Raw genomic sequence first — 25319 nt, 5'->3', positions numbered from 1 at the left:
TCTCCAAGCTTAGAACTTCAAGATCTTCAAACTCCTTCATAATGCACAAAATGACCACCAAACTTCATCCAAGGTTCAAAAGTTTGACAATGAAGGCTACCACTTGATTTAGGGTTCAGAAAACAATGGAGGCTGCTAAGGAGCCAACCGAAGGAGCTTAAGGCCTTTAAATAGGGTGAAACACCCTAAAAAGTAGGGTTTCCAACCCTGCCACCAACTCGCCGAGTTGGCTACTTTAATCTTGCGAATCTTTCATCATAAACTCACCGAGTTGGACCCTCCAACTCACTGAGTTCAACTCAAATAAAGCTTATTGTCAACAATTTATCTTCAAGGCTTTAGGAGTTACACGGGTGGTATGCCAGACACATACTGAGGGCTTAAGGGTATTGGAGTATTGCAAATATGAGTTGAGGGTCGGGTGGGACATACTAGATTCATACTAAGGGATTAGATGCATTCCAGATACGAGTTGAGGACCAGGTGGTATGCCAGACTCGTACGGAGGTGTAACACCGAGAATTTCAAAATAATTTTTCACAAATTATAAAAACATTTCTCATTAACTTTTCATAAAAAAATTAAGTTTAAATCCCAATTCACATTATACAAAATCCTAAGATCATATGTATATCAAAATCCCATGCGTGTGTACAGATCAAGCCGGCGCCTTCCCACGGTGATCGCTAGTACCTGAAACAACAACACTAACACTGTAAGCACAAAGCTTAGTGAGTTCCCCAAAATACCACATAAACATATATTAGCCACTCAAGGCTATAACTCTATGGGTCCGTGCACCCAAGCTCTGTGAACCTTCAGGTTCTAACTCTGGGAACCTTCCGGTTCCAATTCTATAAACATGCACAACATAAATCACATAGACATCATGCAGTACAACACATAGCATACACATAACATACATACTCTGACACATAACTCTGATTACCTACTCAAGGTAAAGTATAGTGAGAAGACTCACCTCGCATATCTCGATAACTCGCGAATCCGGGAAATCACTCGTGCTCGATCCTCCGAGCTATAATCCTCCTATAACATCATACATCTCTGATTAACACTTTTACCACTAAGGTTGACTACCCCTATCAAGTCAACTCTGGTCAACGGTCAATGGTCAACGGTCAACGGTCAACTTTGACCGGACTCGGTGAGTGCACTAGGGCGACTCGGCGAGTCTATACATATTCACCAACTCTCTAGGATTCTCTTTTGACACGTCGAGTACTCCCCTGACTCGACGGGTTCCACCTGGCATGAATCGCGGGGCCACCACGACTCAACTCGCCGAGTCTCAAGAACAACTCGGCGAGTCCCAGCTCGACTCAGTCCAACTGTCCACCCTCTCTAACTCTCCCTGACTCACTGAGTCGACCCTTAACTCGGCAAGACCACTCGCTGAGTGGTTAAGGACAATCTTCATGCTACTCGCCGAGTCTGTTCTTCAGACTCGGCGAGTCCATGCCATGCATCAACCCAAACTAGCTTCTAAGGTCAGATCCGCACCATCCACTCATAGATCTGGCCCTCCTAAGCTTATTCATCACGTAAAGTTCATATCTTGGTTACCATACAACACTTACAAGGCTCTTTTTGGGGAAATGACTTCTAGAATGGCAACCCTAGCCTCCAACCCAAAAGGGAGGACATAAAGCATGACATTAGGGACTCTCTGGACCTGCTAAGGTCCAGATCTAGGCACCATATCCCCATGGGACCTCTCACACTTCCAATACAAAGCAAATAAGGCATGAAGAAACCCTAGATTCGACCATAACAACAAAATACAAAAATAAGCTCTGAAGGATACCTCAAGAAGCCTCCTCTGATGAAATGAAAGAAGATCCAAGCTCCCCAACTCTTCTAGCTTTCCTTTCCTCTTCCTTTCTTGCAAAAACACACAAATTTGGTGAACAATGGCCTCTTTCTCACTCACACGAATCCCTCAGCTGTTTTGGTGCTCTCAAGATCCAGGTAGCCGCAATGAAGGGCCATAAGGTCCTTTAAATAGGGCTTAAGACCGGGAATTAGGGTTTCATTAAACAGCGAGGACTCGCCGAGTCCATCCCTTGGACTCGTCGAGTCCGGGCGCGAGCCCACGTCCTGAACCGCGATCCTACTCGACGAGTCTGAGCTCCATCTCGCCGAGTCTCCTCACAAAACATTGAAAACATAAGCATAAAAGATACCTGGAAATCCGGGCTGTTACAATTCTCCCCCACTAGAACCTAGACTTCGCCCTCGAAGTCTTGCTCTGCAAATAGCTCCGGATGCTGCTCACGCATCTCACGCTCCGGCTCCCAGGTCATCTCCGATCCCCTCTGATGCTGCCACTGAACCAACACCAGGGGTACTTCCTTGTTCCTCAAAACCTTGATTTTCCAATCTCTGATGGCCACTGGTCTCTCAGCATAATTTAGACTCGCATCCACCTGAATATCCTCTAATGGAACCACTGCCGACTCATCGACTATGCACTTTCTCAGCTGCGACACATGAAAAGTGTCGTGAATCTGCCCCAACTCTGCTGGCAAATCCAAACGATAGGCTACCCGGCCTACCCTCGCGATCACTCGGAAAGGTCCAATATATCGGGGTCCCAACTTGCCCCTCTTCCTGAATCGAATCACTCCTTTCCAAGGAGAGACCTTCAGGAGTACAAAGTCGCCGAGCTGAAACTCAAGCTCGGACCGGTGTCGGTCTGCATAACTCTTCTGTCGGCTCTGAGCGGTCAACAACCTCTGTCTGACCTGCTGAATCTGCTCTGTCGTCTGAAGCACGATCTCTGTACTGCCCAGCACCCGCTGACCAACCTCTCCCCAACAAATGGGGGTCCAACACCTCCTCCCATACAACAGCTCAAAGGGTGGCATACCAATGCTCGAATGATGGATGTTGTTGTAGGAAAACTCTGCCAAAGGCAAATATGAATCCCAGCTACCCCCAAAATCCAACACACATGCTCGGAGCATGTCCTCGAGCATCTGAATCATCCGCTCACTCTAACCGTCTGTCTGGGGATGATATGCGGTACTAAAATGCAGTCTAGTACCCAACTCCTCATGGAATTTCTTCCAAAATCTGGAAGTGAAACGCACATCACGGTCTGAGACAATCGAGATCGGCACCCCATGCCGAGATACCACTTCTCTCACATACACCTCCGCCAATTTCTCTGTTGAAGAACTCTCACTGATGGCAAGGAAGTGAGCGCTCTTCGTCAACCTGTCCACAATCACCCAAATTGCATCAACCCCTCTGGCAGTCCTCGACAATTTGGTGATGAAATCCATAGAGATCTGTTCCCACTTCCACTCGGGAACCTCCAATGGCTGCAACTTACCATGTGGCCTCTGGTGCTCAGCCTTAACCCTACGGCAGGTCAAGCACCTCTCAACGAACCACGCGACATCCAATACTCCTTTCTGAAATCCAAATACATCTTATTGGCCCCCGGATGGATCGAAAATTTCGACCGATGCACCTCCTCCATCAAAATAGTACGCGTTCCTCCCACAAACGGTACCCAAATACGCCTCTGAAATGTCATAAGCCCCCGACCATCGGTAACAAACTCTGAAACCAAACCAACAACCAGTTCCCTCTTCTGCATCTCAGGTTGCACAGCCTCGGTTTGTGCCCCACGAATAGCGTCCAATACCGGGGCTATCACTGTCAATCTCAAACATACCTCCTGCAGCGGGGTGCTCTCCGCCCTGCGGCTCAGTGCATCGTCTACCACATTAGCCTTGCCTGGGTGGTACAGGATCTCATAATCATAATCCTTGACCACATCCAACCACCTTCTCTGACGCATATTTAGGTTGGGCTGATCCATCAAATACTTCAAACTCTTATGGTCCGTGTATATCGTACACCAAACCCCATACAAGTAGTGACGCCAAATTTTGAGGGCGAACACCACAACCCCCAACTCTAGATCATGGGTGGGATATCTCGTCTCATGAGGCTTCAGCTGCCTCGAAGCATATGCTATCACATGCCCCCTCTGCATCAGCACAACTCCCAATCCCAAAATCGATGCATCACAATATACCATAAAGTCCTCCATCCCTTCCGGGAGAGCTAACACTGGGGCTTCACACAACCTCTGGCGAAGTGTCTCAAAGGAGGCCTGCTGCTCGGGGCCCCATGAAAAAGCAACACCCTTCCGGGTCAACCTGGTGAGTGGCACTGCGATCTTGGAGAAATCCTTAATAAACCTCCGATAATACCCTGCCAGCCCTAGGAAACTCCTGATCTCAGAGGGTGACTTCGGCACCTCCCAACTCATCACCGCCTCAACCTTGGCCGGATCGACCAATATCCCTTCATGATTAACGAGATGTCCTAAGAATTGGACCTCCCGCAACCAGAAATCACACTTGGAGAATTTTGCATAAAGCCTCTCCGATCTCAGAACCCCGAGAACCTCTCTCAAATGCTCCTCATGCTGCTCTCTAGATCTCGAATATACCAAAATATCATTGATAAACACAATCACCGACCGATCCAGCATCGGCCTACACACTCGGTTCATGAGATCCATGAACACTGTCGGGGCATTGGTGAGCCCAAAAGGCATCACCACAAACTCATAATGCCCATAACGCGTCCTGAACGCTGTCTTCTGGACGTCCTCATCCCGCACCCTCACCTGATGATAGACAGACCTCAAATCGATCTTGGAGAACCATAATGCTCCCTGCAGCTGGTCGAACAAATCTTCGATCCTCGGCAACGGGTAACGGTTCTTGACCGTCATCTTGTTCAACTCCCGGTAATCAATACACATCCGGTGTGAACCGTCCTTCTTTTTGACGAACAGGATAGGTGCTCCCCATGGCGAGCTGCTCGGCCGAATAAACCCCTTCCCCAGCAGCTCCTGAAGCTGCGAGGATAACTCTTGCATCTCTGGAGGTGCAAGGCGATAAGGCACCTTGGCGATAGGCGCGGCCCCCGGAACCAAATTGATACCAAACTCCACTTGCCTCACAGGAGGCACACCCGACAACTCCTTGGGAAACACATCCGGGAACTCACGCACCACCGGAACCTCCTCAACTGAACTCGGCCTCTCGGAATCCACCCGCGTATCCATCACATACGCCACAAAACCCTTACAGCCCTGTTGTAGACACTGCCTCGCTCTAGCGGCCGAACAAAACGCTGATCCTGAACGTGTACCCTCGCCGTATACCGAAAGAACTCCCCCACTAGGGTCTCGTATGGTCACCAGCTGCCACTCACAATCAATAACCGCACCGAATCTGCTCAACCAATCCATGCCCACCATGACACAGACATCACCCATAGCAATAGGAACTAGATCAATCGGGAACTCAAATATGAAAATCTCAACTACGCACCCTCGGAGAACCTCCGTGGCATATATCACCCTCTCATCAGCTATGGAAACTCTCAGAGGCCGACTCAACGCCTCACGACTAACACTGATATGCTGACTAAAAGCCAAAGATACAAAAGACCGACTCGCACCCGACTCAAATAACACCAAGGCAGGTACATAATTCACAAGAAAAGTACCTACGCATAACATAACATAAGCATAATATCACAACATCAAAATAAATACATGAAAGAATACATACCAGCCACGACATCGGGCGCTGTGTGGACCTCCTCCGCGGTCAGCTGAAAGGCTCTCCCCCGTGCCCTCGGCGCCTCGGTCTTCACTGGCCGACTCTCTGTAGCTCTGATGGCGGCAGGGGAAGATCCCTGAGGTGCTCCCTGAGATGACCCTCGCAACTGCGGACACTCTGCCTTCCGGTGTCCAGTCTGATTGCAGTGAAAGCACACTGCAAACCCCTTGGGGAAATCCTTGGCCATATGCCCCTCCTTGCCACATTTGTAGCAAGATTCCGCTCTGCAGACTCCATCGTGACCCTTGCCACACTTCCCACAAGTGCGGCCCTTCTGGCTCCCTGGTTTGGGATCAGCGCGCTTGGCCCGCTTGGCTGCCGGCTGAGACTGTGCCGGTCACCGATCCCTCCCCTGCGACTCCGCCTCCTCCCTGGCCTGAGTCTCTAGCTCAATCTCCCTCTTCCGGGCATTTGCCTGAAGCTCGGAAAATGTCCGGTACGAGGAGTTCGCCGCGAACTCCTGAATATCCCTCCTTAGAATGCTCAAATAACGGCTCATACGTGCCTGCTCAGTGGACATGTGCTCAGGGCAAAACGTCGCCCTCTCATGGAACATCCTCGTGATCGTTGTAACTGACTCGGTACCCTGCTTGAGGGTCAGAAACTCCTGTGCCAAACGCTCCCTCTCCACCTGGGGAACGTACTCATCTCGGAACATGACAGTGAACCTCTCCCAGGTCACTGCCGCAAGCTCAGCAGGCGTATAATGCGCCGTCACAAACTTCCACCATTCCTTCGCTCCCAAGCGAAGCTGGTTCAGCGCGAACCGAACCTTCAAATGCTCAGGAGATGAGCAAGTGAAGAAACACCCCTCTATATCAGATATCCACCTCATCACTGCCACCGGATCCTGGGTCCCATCAAACTCTGGTGGTTTTTGTGTTGCTGAACTCCCGGAACAGCAACGCATCACCACCTTGCGGCCTCGCAGCAGCAATTGCTGCAGTGGCCGCTGCAACAGTAGCCTCAGAAAGAGCGGCATAATGCTCGTCAAAGGTCTCGATCAGCATGTTCTTAATAGACCCAAACATCTCTGGTATCTCTGCCCTGATGGGCGCAGCCACCTCCTCATGAATGATCCGGCGGATCTCCTCATCACTGGTACCACTGCTCTCAGGCATCAAGCGTGTCCTCACCATGATCTACCTCTGAAATACAACATACGATAAATTAGAACCCATACGAGCATACTCACACTCGTCAACTCTTCCCTCCTTGATCCTTGGTATTCCAAAGATTCTTACTTGGGCTGTACACCACTCCGGTGCTTTCAGTAGTACGGGCCCAATACTACTGTCCGCACCGTATCAGAATACACCCCAAGTCCTCCTCTTCGGATCCCAAATTCCAAGTACTCTAACATGCATAGACCTTTTCTCTAATAGATCTCTCACAAGCCCCTCGCTGCTACCTACTCACTCTCAAGCATCTCATAGCAGCTCACCTCTTCCTAGGCTAAGGTACCACAAATCAGGCCACTCTAGTCCTAATAGGAATACCTAGCCTACTCTAGCATGCAGATACATCATATCAATATCAATAGAACATAACATGAGGGTATTTTGGGAAATCACCGTTCGGGCGCGGACTGATCGTACACACAACTCTGCTCTGCGTTTCTTTTCAAAATCTTTTACTCTTTTTGAAAATACTTCTCAAATCCTCAGTTTGAGTTCAAATACGCCCGAAGGTGTACTCGAATCCCTCAAACCAAGGCTATGATACCAACTTGTAACACCGAGAATTTCAAAATAATTTTTCACAAATTATAAAAACATTTCTCATTAACTTTTCATAAAAACATTAAGTTTAAATCCCAATTCACATTATACAAAATCCTAAGATCATATGTATATCAAAATCCCATGCGTGTGTACAGATCAAGGCGGCGCCTTCCCATGGTCATTGCTAGTACCTGAAACAACAACATTAACACTGTAAGCACAAAGCTTAGTGAGTTCCCCAAAATACCACATAAACATATATTAGCCACTTAAGGCTATAACTCTATGGGTCCGTGCACCCAAGCTCTGTGAACCCTCAGGTTCTAACTCTGGGAACCTTCCGGTTCCAACTCTATAAACATGCACAGCATAAATCACATAGACATCATGCAATACAACACATAGCATACACATAACATACATACTCTGACACATAACTCTGATTACCTTCTCAAGGTAAAGTATAGTGAGAAGACTCACCTCGTATATCTCGATAACTCGCGAATCCGGGAAATCACTCGTGCTCGATCCTCCGAGCTATAATCCTCCTATAACATCATACATCTCTGATTAACACTTTTACCACTAAGGTTGACTACCCCTATCAAGTCAACTCTGGTCAACGGTCAATGGTCAACGGTCAACGGTCAACTTTGACCGGACTCGGCGAGTGCACTAGGGCGAATCGGCGAGTCTATACGTATTCACCAACTCTCTAGGATTCTCTTTTGACACGTCGAGTACTCCCCTGAGTCGACGGGTTCTACCTGGCATGAATCGCGGGGCCACCATGACTCAACTCGCCAAGTCTCAAGAACAACTCGGCGAGTCCCAGCTCGACTCAGTCCAACTATCCACCCTCTCTAACTCTCCCTGACTCACTGAGTCGACCCTTAACTCGGCAAGACCACTCGCTGAGTGGTTAAGGACAATCTTCATGCTACTCGCCGAGTCTGTTCTTTAGACTCGGCGAGTCCATGCCATGCATCAACCCAAACTAATTTCTGAGGTCAGATCCGCACCATCCACTCATAGATCTGGCCCTCCTAAGCTTATTCATCACGTAAAGTTCATATCTTGGTTACCATACAACACTTACAAGGCTCTTTTTGGAGAAATGACTTCTAGAATGGCAACCCTAGCCTCCAACCCAAAAGGGAGGACATAAAGCATGACATTAGGGACTCTCTGGACCTACTAAGGTCCAGATCTAGGCACCATATCCCCATGGGACCTCTCACACTTCCAATATAAAGCAAATAAGGCATGAAGAAACCCTAGATTCGACAATAACAACAAAATACGAAAATAAGCTCTGAAGGATACCTCAAGAAGCCTCCTCTGATGAAATGAAAGAAGATCCAAGCTCCCCAACTCTTCTAGCTTGCCTTTCCTCTTCCTTTCTTGCAAAAACACACAAATTTGGTGAACAATGGCCTCTTTCTCACTCACACGAATCCCTCAGCTGTTTTGGTGCTCTCAAGATCCAGGTAGCCGCAATGAAGGGCCATAAGGTCCTTTAAATAGGGCTTAAGACCGGGAAATTAGGGTTTCATTAAACAGCGAGGACTCGCCGAGTCCATCCCTTGGACTCGTTGAGTCCGGGCGCGAACCCGCGTCCTGAACCGCGATCCTACTCGGCGAGTCTGAGCTCCATCTCGCCGAGTCTCCTCACAAAACATTAAAAACATAGGCATAAAAGATACCTGGAAATCCGGGCTATTACATGAGGGCTTAAGGATATTGGAGCATTCCAGGTATGAGCTGAGGGTCGGATGGGGCATGCCAAACTCCTATTGAGGGCTCAGTAGCCTTCTAGATACGATCTGAGGATCGGTTTGTATGCCAGACTCATATTAAGGGCCGAACATTTGTATTTTAATCTGAGGACCGCTTGGACTAGGGAGCAAGACAGACATAAGTTGTGGGCCTGCAAAAAAATGGAAGTCTCTAGTAAGAAAGGTGAGTGTCAAGCTCTCAAAAATTCGAAATTCTATTGTGCTCTTGTAGCGATCATTTCTCTAAAAGTCAACCAACAATCGACATTTTTCACATATAAAGTTTTTTAACCTTTTTTTATCTTTCTAACGTGGTGGCCTTTTGGAATTGGAAGTTTATTTTGGACTTATTAGCAGAACTTGAAGTCATACTTATAATTTATTGTGCAAAAACCACTATTCACTATGAAAATCAAGATTGACCTGGTTCAATTGGTTCTCCTATTTAACTTCAAAACCAGAGCAAAATCAAGGAGAAAAATCGGCCAAATTAAAACATAGCCTAAAATTTTGACAACAATGAGCTCTACCATGTCCATAATCTTTAATGAGAGTCTAAAAAATAATTAGGGAAAAAAAAAGAAATATTAGGGCATCAACCATCAACAATAATCAGTTGGGGTAAAATGGTCAAAATCACAGAAGGAATTCCAAACACCAACTATCACAATAAAATCCCCAAGGCAACCAATCATGACCTAACTTACTTTCTGAAAATATGAAAATGATAACAAAAAAAGTTCATTTGTTCCTTAATAGTTGTTCACTAATAATATACATCCAGTTCCAAAAACAACATAGGTACCCTCGTTGATAATGTCAATTTGGTGAAATCATTGCACATACCTATACTCATGCTTAGTTAGGGATAGTAGAAATTAGAAACTATAGAAAAAGCTATCAGATAAAATGCATTAGAAGTAGTAACTTACCTTTATCCATCTTTGGATGGAGGGCTGTGACTTCCACATACATTCAAACCAACAAAACCATATTAATAAATCACCAAAAATAGTTTATATTTCAAAGGAAACAATGACAAAACAACATACTCATTTATTTATGCATCTAGAAATAATAAACCAAAGCAATCTTAATATGAAATAAAATAATCAAAATGCATGAGAAATCAAGATGAAATTACCATTAATGGAAAGATGCATATGAGTTTAACCATAAATCATGACCCTCACTCATCTCTATAGCCACAATAACAAAATAATTGCTAGAAACTGTTGCTTACCATGAATGTTCAATGACAACTTCTAAAAACGTGGCAGAAAAAGAAAAAAACACACAAATTGTATGAAATTAGAAACCGTAGTTCAAGACTTTTGAACTCCTTTAGCCACTATATAATAAAACACAAAAACCAAAGAACTTAAGCAAATATAAAATAGAAGGAAAAAAAGAGATTTATCAGTTTTTTAGGCTCCCAATAAATGGTAGATTTTAGGATTAGAAAGGGGATCTTCTTTTATCGTTTCTTGCAAGCTCCTTGCACTTTAGTAAACTTGCTTTTACCTTAGATAAGGAATCGTAAGAGAGAAAAGAAACACACACACACAGAGAGAGAGAGAGAGAGAGCTTATGTAAAAGCTTGCTTAGTAAAGCTGTGTTGGGTCTTAGATATCCCATTTTAATTGTATTAAGCTTAAACAATCACGAAATCCAAACTAAACAGTAATTATATACCCGTATGAAGGTTAACATCCAACCCACATAATATGAGAATAATATCCAAATTGCATACCCTATAGAAGAAACAAACTCAAAAACAGGATTTTTTCCATTTTAATGGAATAACCCATTCCATTCCAGTGAAGCAGGAACTGATATGTAATGAACTTGCAAATTTGGCTTTTTTTAGAGGAAAAGATGGAATCCAGCTATGTATGACTCGAAATAACTTGAAAAAAAAAACTACACCATCAATCATAAAGTTTGAAGAACCTAAAAAATCTTAAAATCCAGTAAATTATAAATAATCCACAAAACAAATAAATAATTGCATACAAATTCGATTATGAAATGAAACAAAACTTTAGTGGGTAAATGGTTTTTTGAACCAAGTTTTGTCTTCCTTGATTCTTATTTGGTCTTGATTTTGTTCAATATCGTGTGTACAAAAAAACAGATGATGATGGTCAGGTGATATATAGAAACTCTAGGACTCAAAGAAAGACAAAAACTGATAATACATAACTTGTGATGAAATAAAAAAATGTACCAACAAAGGGAATTTTTAAGGATAACATATCTTGTTGTAATCCAAGAGGGAGGTAATATAAACCCTAATGATCAACAACGTTATATGAGAGTGAAAGAGATAATGACAAAATAAAAACATAATCTTGAATCCATATAGATTTAGGGCTCGATTATGAGAATAGACCAATTTTTTTCAATATTCATCAAATTAGAGCAACCTTGATGTGTTTATCGCTTGGCCTTGTTCGATGATTCATGCTTACCCGAGCCTCACACTACACTGTCGTTTATATGACCCAACCAATCTAAGATCGGGTCAAAAAAATCGATGGGATAAAGAGGAGTATGGTTTGAAAATGAGAGAAAGAATGTGATTGAGGTGGAGAGGGAAGCAAATGGTTAAAGGCGGAAGGTATTCAACGATGAATGAGATAAGGGGAGGGTGATATAAATTGTTGAAAAAGATGAGCAGATGTATAGCATCACCAGGCAAAAGAAATAGTGATATAGTGGAAAGGTTATTGGGGGGATAAGGAATGAGGACATGGTCAAGACGCAGAAGTTGGAGGATAAGGAATGAGGACCTAGTGAACAAGCAGAAATCCAAGAAACATTGGTTTAACTTTGACTCGTTCTTTGTTGACCCCATAAGTTGGTGATGCATAAAATGATTGTAAATATTGTAATAATGTTTGTACGACTTAAAATTCAACATTTGACCAAATATGTTTTATAAGGTATAATATATATATATATATATATATATATATATATATATATATATATATTTATATATATATATATATATATATATATATATACACACACATACACACACAAACTAGATGAATCCTCGCGTGTTGCGCAAGAATTTAGTTATATAGCTAAAATATTAGAATTATATGTCATTTAAAATAAGTTAGAGACATTTGGTTCTTAGGTTGTTGTATTTTACACTACGTTTTGAAATATTTTGAATAAACATTATAAAAATGATATTCGTTGTTTGGATATGACATAATATCCTATTATGTTTGTTGACAAATATTATTATGGATTGATTGGTTGCTGATTAGGATCAAACTTATTATAGATCAAGTTTATGGCATGATTTTTTCTTTTTTATTGGATCTACAATTTGAGTTTTTATATTTAGTGAAAATATATCAACACCTTCAACTATATTGAGAATGTTAATTTTGATGTTTGTATTCGTACGTATGAATTAGCTGTGAAAAGGTATACTATAGAAAGAAACTTAAAGAATTATGTTATAATTAAACTTAATAACCTTATGTATGATTTATATAGGCTAAATTAGATATAATTTTTGTTGAACATTAATCGCTGTTCAAGTAGTCTAGTTGGTTTATTTTTTGGAATTTGTTTTATTTTTTTAAATTGAAAAAAAATAAGTAGTACACGAAGATATTGTGTGATTTAGGAAATGAATATGTTTGTGTATTCAAATTAATATTTATAACATATTAAAAAAATATACAGTTTTGCATTGAATCTTGTTTTTCGAAGAATAAAACATTTTCAGATATTTTCTAATGAATTATTGAATATTTACTTTTGAAGATCGTACAATTTACAAGTATACGTTTCATATATATATTTAAATTTAAGTTTGAAGATTTGTATTTTACTCGAATGTTTTTGAATCTTTTTATTTAAAAACGTCATACTGTTTTGTCAAAACTCAAATTTCTATTAATATCAATATTTTAATCAAAATAATATACAAGTACTAACATGTTAATAATTGAAGTTTCCTTTTAATATTACAACTTTTTAAATTACAAATAAAAGTTATCTAGCATTAAACCAATATAACTCAAAAGCTTTTTTATTAATGGTACTTAATAAAGATTTATGAGACTTAATTAAATGCAATTAAAATAATTAAATTGTGTTTAAGTAATTAAATAAATAATATAATCATATAATGTTAAGATATAAAATCATATAAAAAACCTTCAACCGACTATTAAAAACATAATTATAAGAATTTAATATTTTGTTTATATTTTTTATATAAAATAAATTGAATAAGAGTATAAGTTGTTATATAAAAGCATTTTATTTCAACTGAAAAATAAATAAAAATATTGATTTGATGTGAAAAAATAAATAAAAATATTGATTTGATATAAACTTAAGTGTATTAATTAAATGACATATTCATAACTAAAGCATTGTTTGAAACAATTTATTTCGTAGTTCATTATCATATGCATGGTTGTTAAAATCGCAATCCTGATCGTTGGATCGTACGATCCCACGATCCTAGGTATGAAAAACGATTTGGATCGTATTTTTGGGTATGACTACATGTAGGATAGTAAGATTGTAGGATCAACATTCGATCGCTATGTTCCCTTGTTTTTTTTTTTTTTTTTTTTTTTTTTTTGCAAATAAATATACCAATTTATGTCTTTTACCCTTTACCAATTTACTATTTATCATTTTGTATTGTGGCTTATAACTAATATTTTGAAGTTTTTATAATTTTCAAATGAATGTTTGAAATATTTTTCATGTTTTAAAATTATAAATTAAAATTATGTTTTATTTTGTGGGATCTTAGGATCCCGATCCCGATCTTGCAAACCCAAAAACGATATCCTACATAGAATCCCGATCTTAACAACCTTGGTTATATGTTTTTCTATTGCATTTTACTTCAATGTTTTTTTTTCTTTTAAAAACTTCATATTATCATGTCAAAACTCAATTTCATTTACAATCATTGTTTTACTAAAACATTATAAAGATGTTACATTGAAATTTTAATTTTATAATATAGTTGTAACGCCCAATATTTTAGGTAAATTCCTTAGTTATTAAATGTTCACTTATTTAGCTTAAAGACCTCGTATGTTGGGCGTACCACGAAGGATGTTGAATATGGGGTTAACCTCCTAGTATGATGTGCGTACCTTTGGTACGTTGGGCGTACGTGAGCCAGGGGTAAACCTTAAATTTTAGAGTTTGGACCCTATTTAGACACCTTATGTCCCAAGGCTTTCTCAGTATTAGCCTCCATTTCCCGTTTAAGCACTATCTCAAAACCCTAACCCATTTCTAGAGAGAGTTAATCCTTGTGTGTTTCTGGCATATCTTGAAGAAAAAGAAGCTTGTGAAGGAGCATTGATCAAGTAGGAGCTTGTAGATACAAGGGTCATAGAGGTATAAAGTCTTGACCTTGGCTACCCTATGCTTAGATCTAGGACTATTTGAGTTTTGAGCAAATTTTGGTCCCATGAGTGAGTTCTTGTGATTAAATGTTACTGTAGAAGATTTGAGTTGTCCCTTTTGATGTTTCTAAGGTTCCTAGTTCATAAATTTTGCATCTTGATGGCTGTAGATCAACCATGCATGAGTTAATGATCATTTTATGGAAGTAGAATGCTAAATCTTGGACTTGAGTCTATTTGAGCCATGCAAAGGCATCAAGTTGTTGACTTTATCATTTAAGACATTCCTTAAGATCTAGATCTGCAAAATGGACGCTTGAACTTAAAGCATAAGTGCTTGATGGCGATTTGGCTAACTGGAACGTACGTCCGGCACACGCAAGTGTACACTGAGCTTACGCGTCTAGGTCACCAATTCTCTTAGCACAATCTAGTATGCGGGGCGTACTAGTGGTATGCTTAGCGTACTCACCAGGAATCCTTTTTGGGTTTTAGGTTATTTGGGCCATTATTGGACCTTATGCCTTTTTAGGTCATGGTAGGTTTTAGGTCTCTTGGGCCTTGTTGGACCTAGGGCAATTTTGGGTTTGGACCGTGATAAGTTATGCCCAATATAGAAAGGGTAAAATGGTATTTTACCCTAGGATTCAAGATTAGGGATTTAGAATCTTGGTTTTGGATTATGGCCAAATGGTTAATTAGGATTTTTATTATTTATGGTTTAGTGTGGGGACGTTCCAGTTCAGTAGCCTGAGTGTTATTTGTATATCAGCAGACCGAGGTGAGTTCCTTTATTGTACTTGTGGGTCGAAGGAACCAATGTTGTTCCACTGGATTATGTGTGTAGGATGATATATGTCTTTGTGACACTTACTGTTATGCCTGTATGTGCTTGTTATCTTTATGAATCTTGTTGATATGATTGTATGCTTAGCTGTAGGGGTGAAATAGACGTGATACCGATTTAAATAGACCTAAGGGGGTGAAATAGACCTTGTGGCGGTTGAGAGAGACCAAAGGGGGTGAAATTGACCTAGTGGCAGTTGAAAGACCGAAGGTGGTGAAATAGACCCAATACCGGTTGAAAGAGACCGAAGGGCATGAAATAGACCCAATTATGTTCTAACTGTTATTTATGCATGGTATGGGGTATTTTGGGGAAACTCACTACGCTTTGTGCTTACAGTTTATGTTTATGGTTTCAGGTACCTCCAGTTTGAAGGGGAAGAACCTGGTTTGATCGCAACACATCCACCCATGTTTTTTTCGTACGTATGTGATTTTGGGAATTGTACTATGATAATTAGTTCACTACGACATACTTTTGAATGTTTAACATGTGATTTTATGGTGTTTGGATTGAATTAAAAATGAAATTCTTGTCTGTGATTTTTGGGATGTAACAAGTTGGTTTCAGAGCATTGTATTGAGGGATTCGACATACTATCTGATGTGTCTGAACTCAAAATGACGATTGGGTAAGTTTTTCATTTTAAAATGTTTTTTTCTAAAAGGTTTTATAATAAAATAAAGGGGTGTGACGTATGCGATCGACCGACCTCAAGTAAGTCTTCCCAAAATACCCATACATATTATATGTTTTATGTAGGGATATGAGAATCGCATGCTAGATTAGGGCTAAGGATCTACTCAGGATTGCACCATAGGATGCTAGGATAGATGCCTTTATGTGACTATCGTGTGACCTTGTAGATCTGCATGCTAGTGTTGGATCAGCTATCTAATAAGATGACATGTTTAGGTTATGCCCTGACTCAGATTACTCAGTGCTTGAATGTTGCTTGCTTTGTGGTTTTAGGAGTTCTCATTAATATCAACTAGCTAGTAATTGAATGCATTTGATTACATATTATAAGGACTAGATAATTCTAGAAGGTTGGGTTCAACTCTATTGCACAGCTCTTGTTTGAGTCCAACCATTGTAGTGTGAGACCTTTCAATCGAAGAATTATCTAGTATCAATGATATGTAATTGTATTCGTGAGGTAGTTATATGGTATTAGAGGGAGTTCCTTCTGCGGCTGATAATGGATAATGGTGTGATGGTAGTCCTAGGATAGCCTAGGATATCTCTTAGAGCATAAGGCGCTCTATCGTATGAGAGAAGTAATGAATATTAAGGAAGTGACATTTGAGGATTTCAGACAGTCCTTGTGGAAGGTATAGATAGGTGTGGAAGGTAGTATTGGACATGTACTACTGAAAGCACATGATCTATACCCAAAACAAGAAAGGCCTTAATGAATTCAAGAACTTCATGTGTAAACCTCTTTATGCGTGTACTAATGTGACAACCTGAAATTTCAATTCTGTACAAACATATCAAGTCAATAGAAGTCAGAACAGTTGCTGTTAATTTTCAGACTTTTTAGAATAAGTTTGAGTATTTCAAGATTCACACTTTAGAGATATCAGGAGAGAGGATGCATTAGGGTTTATTGTGCAACAATAAAGTCCCGACACATCAAAAGTTTAGATTTTACGGCCTAAACTTGGTGTTTACGGCCGTAAACCCTAAAGGGGAGGGGTATAAAAGTGGCACTTAGCCATTTTTAGCATTTTTCCACCTTTTCAAGATCAAATCTCAAACTCTCTCAAGTATCATCCAAAGTTTTCTTCAAGATCATCATCTCGTAAGTGATTCTATCTTTCTTAAGTGATCATATGCTTTGATCTAGTTTTTTTTAACACACTTCTAACCGTGAAATCATTCCAAAAAGGTTGATTCTTCCTTTTCACCAAGAACACACACTAGTGTTCTTGGACTTTTAGCTCATTTAAAGCTTCCAACTAGTAAGTATTCCTACCCTAGTGTATTGTAAGGCTGGTTATACATCTTTACATCAAGGAAATATCCCAAGAACACCAAGAACAAGGTGTTCACGGTTCAAGAAGTCCTTGAACCGTAAACACCAAGTAAAGGTGCCAAAGGGTGCCTTAGGGTGCCTTAGTCCTTCACAATGCCTTAGGGACATGTATAGATCCTTCCTTGATGTGTTTATCACACAAAAAGGCACAAAAGTCTCTCATTTATATATGTTTACGGTTTGGGGAGCTCCCAAAACCGTAAACACCCCAAAGTATGTATAAATGACCCAAATTCCTTCCTATGCCTTAGTAACTATCATGGATCCATTGTTTGATGAGCTAAGGACTTGAAAACCCCCAAAATACCATAAACCTTATGAGTTTACGGTAGTAAACTCAAAGGAAAAAGGTTTAGGGACCGTAAACTCCAAATAGGAGTGAAATGGTACCCTAGTTCCTTCCTTAGTCACATACTTCAAGTAGAAAAGCTTCTAGGGACTTTTAAGGCTTCAAACAACAAATGGTCAAAAGTGTGTGAGCTTATGGCCGTAAACTCAAGAGTTTACGACCGTAAACTCTTTTGGTTATGACCACAAAACCGTAAACTCCCTAATGGAGTTTTCCTTGAACCCCAAGCACACTAGCCTTTCCCTACAACACTTAGATGCAATCCTTGGGACTTATAACACTTGTATAAGGTGTTTAGCATGTCCTAGGGTGTCTTGACTTTGCTTATTAGTTGTTTAAAGACTAATTCGATACATATATGTGATATTATATGTTATCTAGGATCATAGAGTGTGTTCAAGACTTCACTTGACACCTAGCAATCCTACATCTTCAGTTCATCCGTACCACTCACTACAGGTGAGTTCATACCCTTAATCAATGGTTTTAATGTTTTTAAATGATTTTATGGGGAGGGGGATACAATTTAAATACTTATAGTTATTACATCAATCGCATTTGATTAATAACTACAAAACCAGTGGTTTTCTTACTATTCAAACTGTTTATCAAACTGTTTTGCTTCAAACTGTTTTACAAACTTTTTTACTTATCAAATATTTTTACTTAAACTCTTTTATACTTATTATCAAATGCATGGCTATGTGTATATATATATATATATATATATATATATATATGTAAGCAATGTTTAAAGGGATTAGGAAGGCCATCTCGCTTTATCTCCTTTTCCTCGTTGGGATGTGGCTGTAGGGCATCGGTTATCCGTCCGAAGGTCGTCTAAATATTAGTTATATATTATGTATACATATATAGACATCAAGGTTCTTCCAGTCAATTGAATACCCTTGGGTAGCAAGGGTATACTTTCGTGTTCATACGTACCAGTTACATTACTAGTAAGCTACAATAGGGGTAGCACAGGAAGATACTAATACTATCACTAGCACAATGAAACATACAAAGAGTCAGTTCATTCATGAGTCAGTACGAGTAGTACATATAGTACATTACTATACATGCTAGATAGAGAGAACACACATTACAGCTAGTACACACAGTACATTACTATACATGCTAGATAAAGAGAGAACATACATTACAGCTAGCACACGCAGAGCTAGATAAAGAGAGAACATACATTTCAGCTAGCACACGCAGAACATTACAGTACATACAAGCTAGATGGAGAAAGAGTACACTTTACAGTTAGTACATTCATTACATGTACATTCATGCAGTTATGTGAACCATTAAACGGGTCATGGCACTTCCTGCCATGACCATTTTTGTATCTCGAATCTCCTTAATTGGGGAGCGTATGAGTTTGCGTATAGATCTATACTGGATTGACTATCCTACACCTTGTTGCTCGCTACAGTGGGACTTGCAAGTCTACGGGTGCCAAATTTCATTTCTTACGGCGTCTTACATCGTCGTTTTACTAGAGTCGGTAGTAGGATACAGGTCGATCACATGTTACTTTGAACACCTTTTGTTTTAAGGTTGTTAGTACAGCGGTAGTCACTTATTACAAATACTACGGCACTATGATATTTTCCCATTACATGCACTTCGTAAATATTCACACGATGCACGGTAATGTAAAAACTATATTTTTGGTTAATGATAGTCAGAATTGGGAAAACACACACTCTTACAAGAGACACACGCACAAACACTAGATGCCTTGGTAGAAGGCTACAGTTAGTAGGAAACATAGGGTTTTCTAGGAGAGTGCAAAACATCTTACAAAACATTTTACAAAACATCTTACAAATGCTTTCATACAAACACAGACACTAATATACTTATGATCTCACCAGCTTTAAGCTGATACTTGCTTTCAAAATAACTTGTATTCTCAGGTCACCAGTAGACAGGTATAGGTGCCAGGTTTTGAGAAGATGGAGTTCGTTCAAGACTCGTCTTTTATTTTGATATGTATATTTCGGTGTTTATATATTTTGACAGAACACACTTGTATGAAATTATATTATTAATGCAATGGATGATGTTGTTGCTTGTTTACTACTATTCGTTGTTTTGATATTGTACATGACGTCCTCCGCCCCAGAACGTTTCCGCCGTTCATCGTTTTGGGGTGTGACAGATTGGTATCAGAGCATTGTTTATAGTGAATTGAGTATATCAACCCATAAAAGATATACTAACTATAAATACATAGGGATTAAAAATACTCTGACCAACAGTTTATACTTTAAATATTTAAAATATTTAATTAAGTATACGTGCCTGCATTCATACTAAAATCAGTGTCACTAAGACAGTACAAAAGTATTATGATTGTTGGGAAACACAAGTAGACTTAAAGACATATAGTCAAAACTGGGAAGACATAGCCTGGTCAACTATATTATCTGAGGGTTGACTAGCATGTGCCTAAGTGTGGTTGTGAGGTTGCAACAAGTCTAAAAACTTACCCACAATACCACAATGAGAACAATAGAACCTAAACTTAAAATAGTATAGGAGTATTTTGCTTTACTATAAGTTACTTATGTACTAGATTCTTATACCTCTCTTCTCGCGTAGATTTAATGGTTGGATTCCACCTTCCCGGAGACCCGTACTATCCCAACCACGGCAATGCAGGATGGCTGGAAGAAGAACCAGAAGATGATCACCAAATTTCTTTGGATGATCATGAAACTGAAGGCTTTTCTGATGGTTCTGACTTAGAGCCAGAAGTCAATAACTTGCCCCCAGATGATCAAAACCCAAATCCTCGTCCAGCATTTCAAGGACCCACACCTCTGTGGGCCACTAACTTGAATAGATGGAGTCAGGAACAGGGTCAACCCATTCCCTACAATGGAGACAGGAGTTTCTATAACCTTACTGAGGGAGGTTCTGCTGACAGAGTCCTACCAATCATAGTTCGTAGGATTGCTCGGAACACAGAACAGGGTCGAGCAGCTATCGACCGAATCATGGAGATTGACGCCAGATCTGGCATTAACACTCTCTGCATTCACCAGCTAGAGTCTGCTCATGAAAGGACTCTAGTCCACAATGCAGCTCTTCAGAGGGAACTCACTGAAACCCAAGCTGAAGTCAGAGAACTTCGAGCTCAGCAAGAAAGAGTTGATAGGCGTATGAGGGACATAGAACATCTCCTGTCAGGATCAAGAACTCACTCTGGTAGTTCTCGTTGCCGATAGATTCTCATCAACTTCTCTCTTTTGGATATAACCTAGTTATGTAAAGCACTGGTCTAATTCTCTATCTTTGTAAATCTTAGGCCTGTTAGGTCTTGGTTAGGTTTTAATACTGTCAAAATTTTCCCATTTTGGTTGATGTAAGGCATCTTTTTGTTGGCCGTTTTTCCCGAACTTCTTACATTTATAATTCCAGTAATATTGACAGGTACCTAATCTTATGAGAATTATTATCCAAATGTGATAACCTATTAGTTCTAGATCTACATTCAATCGTATTGTTGGGCTATGAAGAGTTAGTCCATGAGTCATTTTCATCAATTCTTCCATTAAACTCTTATCAATGTTTTCATCTTCATAAACTTATAGATCAACGATGCCGCCTCGTAGAAATCCAAGGAGAAACCCTAATAACGAAACACCACCTCCTCCACCTCCTCAACCACCTACTCCTCGGTTCGACACGACAACCTTAAATGTTGTTGTAGCTACAACTATGGCTACAGCCATGGCTCAATATCATTCATCTGGTTCCACTGGAGGAGGAACCCATGTCCTATCAACTCATGGTGAAACCCCGGTTCCCTTGAAAGAGTGCTCATACAAGGACTTCACCAACTGCAGGCCATTGTCCTTCAAGGGGACTGGCGGAGTCATTGCCCTCTCACAATGGTTCGAGAAAACCGAATCGGTTTTCGAAATCTGCTCTTGTCCCGAGGAGAGCAAGCTGAAGTTCGCTGCTTGCACCTTTGAAACAAAAGCCCTAACCTGGTGGAATAGCCATGTTACGTCACTATCTATTATAGTGGCTAATGCTATGGGCTGGGAAATTTTGAAAGACCTTATGATTGAGGAGTATTGCCCGTGGGGTGAGATTCAGAAGCTTGAGGAAGACCTATGGAGCCTAACCATGAAGGGCTACAATGTAGTCGCCTACACCGCTAGATTCTGCGAGCCGGTGGCCCTCTGTCCCAACATGATTCCTTCAGAGGGAAAGAAAATCGAGAGATACATATGGGGGCTGGTGCCACCATACCAGGGAAATGTTTTGGCATCACACCCCACTACATTTGATAGTGCCAAACAATTGGCACAGCGGCTCATAGACCATGGGGTTCGTACCCCGGGCGCAACAACTACCCTGGCCATCTCAAAACCTACAAGAACCGCTGATTCCAAGCGGAAGTTTTGGGATCACAAGAAGAAGGCTAAGGCTTCCACGAAGAGGCAGGTCGTGGCAGTACATGTTGCGATAGCACCTGCCGCTGCTGCTCCGGTAAAGCAGTACGCTGGAAGTTTGCCTAAGTGCAACAAGTACAACTTCCATCACGTCAGTGCCTGTCGGGAGATGCAGTGTCTGAACTGCAACGGGAAGGGGCACACAGCCCGTTTCTGTCAAGGTCCGGCAAAACCAATCAACCAAGCCCCCGGTGCTGGAGTGGGCCAAACTTGCTACGGATGTGGCGAGGTAGGCCACTTCAAAATAAACTTCCCGAAGGCAGGGTTTGCCAGTGGAGCGGCAAGAGTTCTGGCCATAGGCCACGAGGAAGCGGTTGCCGGCCCCACAATGGTCACTGGTATGTTCCTCCTTGATAACTCTTATGCATGCATTCTATTTGATAGTGGAGTGGAGAGGAGTTTCGTGAACCAAAAATTTGCTCATTTACTTAAGCAAAAATCATGAGCACTTAATGAACCGTTCACTGTAGAAATGGCTAATGGAAAGACAGAGAGCACTAACAATATATTTATAGGGTGTACCCTAACTTTAGATAGCCATTCATTTTCGATCGATCTCATGTCGGTCTCAATTAAAAGTTTCAACGTCATTATCGGCATGGATTGGTTGAGTTTTCATCGTGCCGATATCATGTGTTACGAAAAGGTTGTTCGCATTAATCTGCTATCTGGCGAAACCTTAGTAGTTTATGGCGACAAACCCGACACAAACCTTCGTATCATCTCGAGCATTCAAGCTCAGAAATTCTTGTGAAAGGAATGTAGAGCATTCCTTGCTCATGTGGTCGATGGTAGCCAAGAAACGAAGGACATTCAAAACATCCCAGTAGTACGAGACTTTCCATATTTTTCCAAAAGAACTCCTAGGATTACCTCCGCAACGTCAAGTAGAGTTCCGAATCGACTTAGTTCCAGGGGCTACGCCGGTAGCCAAATCGCCCTATCGTCTAGCACCTGTAGAGATGCAAGAACTGTCTGGTCAAATTAATGAACTGCTCAGCAAGGGCTTTATAAGACCAAGCTTCTCACCATGGGGAGCTCCAGTCTTGTTCGTCAAGAAGAAAGATGGATCGTTTCGTATGTGCATCGACTGCAGGGAGCTCAACGAGCTGACCGTCAAAAATCGTTATTCGTTGCCTCGTATTGACGATTTATTTGACCAACTTCAAGGGGCGAACTTCTTTTCAAAAATCGACTTGAGATCCGGATATCACCAACTATGAGTGCTAGGGGAGGATGTTTCAAAGACAGCCTTCCGGACTCGTTATGGGCACTACGAATTCGTAGTGATGCCGTTCGGATTGACAAACGCACCCGATGTATTCATGGACTTAATGAATAGGGTGTATATGTAGGATTAATAACTAAGTCCATAACTATATTTGGTATGTACTTGACCCGACTCGGCATGGTCCATTTGGGTTGCACTTCACCGACACAATTTATATGGATAGTCTTTTGAGAATAGTATATTTATGATTTATATTAATATATTATTAGTTCTAATATATTAATATATAATCATATTATTTAATTAGTATTGATAAAGAATTAATTTATAATTAATTAAGTGATCAAAATGAACTAATTAAATATGGACTCTTATATATATGGAATGGGCCAAGTTCATTTAGGTTGGGCTAAGCTTTCATGGATAGTCCATGGAGTGTTTAACCCATGGATCATATGAAATGAATGGCCATGGGTTTAACCCTAGTCTCCATACTATATAAAGATGTCCTTGGTTGATGAAATAGGCACTAGTGTGGGTACACTAAGAAGGGCTAGCCGATTTCACTAGAGAGAACCAAGTATCCATATTCTCTAAAGTCTTCCAAGGTGTTTTGGTGATTTGTGATTCCATTTGAGGCTTCCACACTATTGGGGCTAAGCTCTTAAAGCTTGAAGACATCAAGCCACATAAAAAGGTATGTCATCTAACTAGTACTTTGTAGTATAATAACTTCATAATATGCTAGTTAGGATTTAAGCCGTGGAAAGCTCTTATTTGCATGTATAATAGAGAAAACATAGATCCAAGGTTTATAGGGTTGCATATACACCATAGGAGTGTTAGAATGCTCAAAACCCAACAGTGGTATCAGAGAATAGGCTTGTTTTCAATTATACTTGATCCAAATTGCTAAAAAAGTCGAATTTCGGGTATTCTGGGCACTGGACTCGCCGAGTCCACTGATGAACTTGCCGAGTCCATGAGTAAAATCATCCTACTCGTCGAGTAGGTTCATGCACTCGATGAGTAGGAGCCCCAGGCAACATTTATTCGACTTTTTTGGCTAGAAATGGACTAGGAACATTACCCTAAGCTGTTTTTGGACTTATAAACTTATTTTTGATGTGGTAATGTTCATACTAATCCAATTTCAAAGATAATTGTCAATAGATTCATGTTTTGTATTAGGTTAAGGTTTAGACTAATTACATGAAAAAATTTGATTTGAATTATCTTGTTCTTATGAGTTGCTTAGATTAATAGACAAGTTAATTGAATAGTTGTTTTCAATCCATTTTAATCTAAGAGATGATTTTAAAATGTGTTTGTGTAACTTTTCCTCAAGTTACATGAAAGTTCACGTTTAAGTTTCATAAAACTCATGAAAGTTGGCAATGGTTACAAAAATGAAGAGTCTTGTCTCATTGAATGATTTTCTGACTCCATAACTTGTCCTCAAGTTATGGAAGTTCAAGAGTCACTTCATTAAGTTATAAAATGTGTAACCTTAATTAATTCCATAAGTTATAAAATAAAGAAAAGTTAATTCTTTTATTAGTTTAAAGTCTTCCATAACTTGTCCTAAGTTATGGAACTTGAAGAGTTTTTGGATTAAAACTACTTTAAACACATAAGTAATGAAATTAATTAGTTTTGAATAGTCTCAAAACTTGCCCTCAAGTTTTGGAATTTTTAAAGTTTTCTCTTATGAATACTTTAATTCCAAGTTAGCCCTTAGAATTTTAAAAGTTAAAATTCAACCCTTATACT

General features: G+C 40.3%; 2 long non-coding RNA genes across 2 annotated transcripts; both read right to left on the bottom strand.

The window, feature by feature from the left end:
• Nucleotides 1-987: 987 nt before the first annotated feature.
• LOC145063136 (uncharacterized) lies at nucleotides 988-3391 on the bottom strand. Its single transcript, XR_013687849.1, has 3 exons — nucleotides 2208-3391; nucleotides 1829-1901; nucleotides 988-1050 (listed from the first exon to the last, which is right to left on the bottom strand). It is a non-coding gene; the product is annotated as an uncharacterized LOC145063136 (long non-coding RNA).
• Nucleotides 3392-5642: 2251 nt separating this feature from the next.
• LOC145062358 (uncharacterized) lies at nucleotides 5643-10764 on the bottom strand. Its single transcript, XR_013687537.1, has 5 exons — nucleotides 10116-10764; nucleotides 9112-9335; nucleotides 8732-8804; nucleotides 7886-7953; nucleotides 5643-6829 (listed from the first exon to the last, which is right to left on the bottom strand). It is a non-coding gene; the product is annotated as an uncharacterized LOC145062358 (long non-coding RNA).
• Nucleotides 10765-25319: the final 14555 nt, after the last annotated feature.

Source organism: Lactuca serriola, chromosome 7 (assembly GCF_051521515.1).
Source record: "Lactuca serriola cultivar US96UC23 chromosome 7, Lser_US96UC23_V15, whole genome shotgun sequence".
NCBI classification, from domain to species: Eukaryota; Viridiplantae; Streptophyta; class Magnoliopsida; order Asterales; family Asteraceae; genus Lactuca; species Lactuca serriola.
Note: the sequence above shows the minus strand (reverse complement) of the source record. Positions and strands in the feature narration are given on the sequence as shown.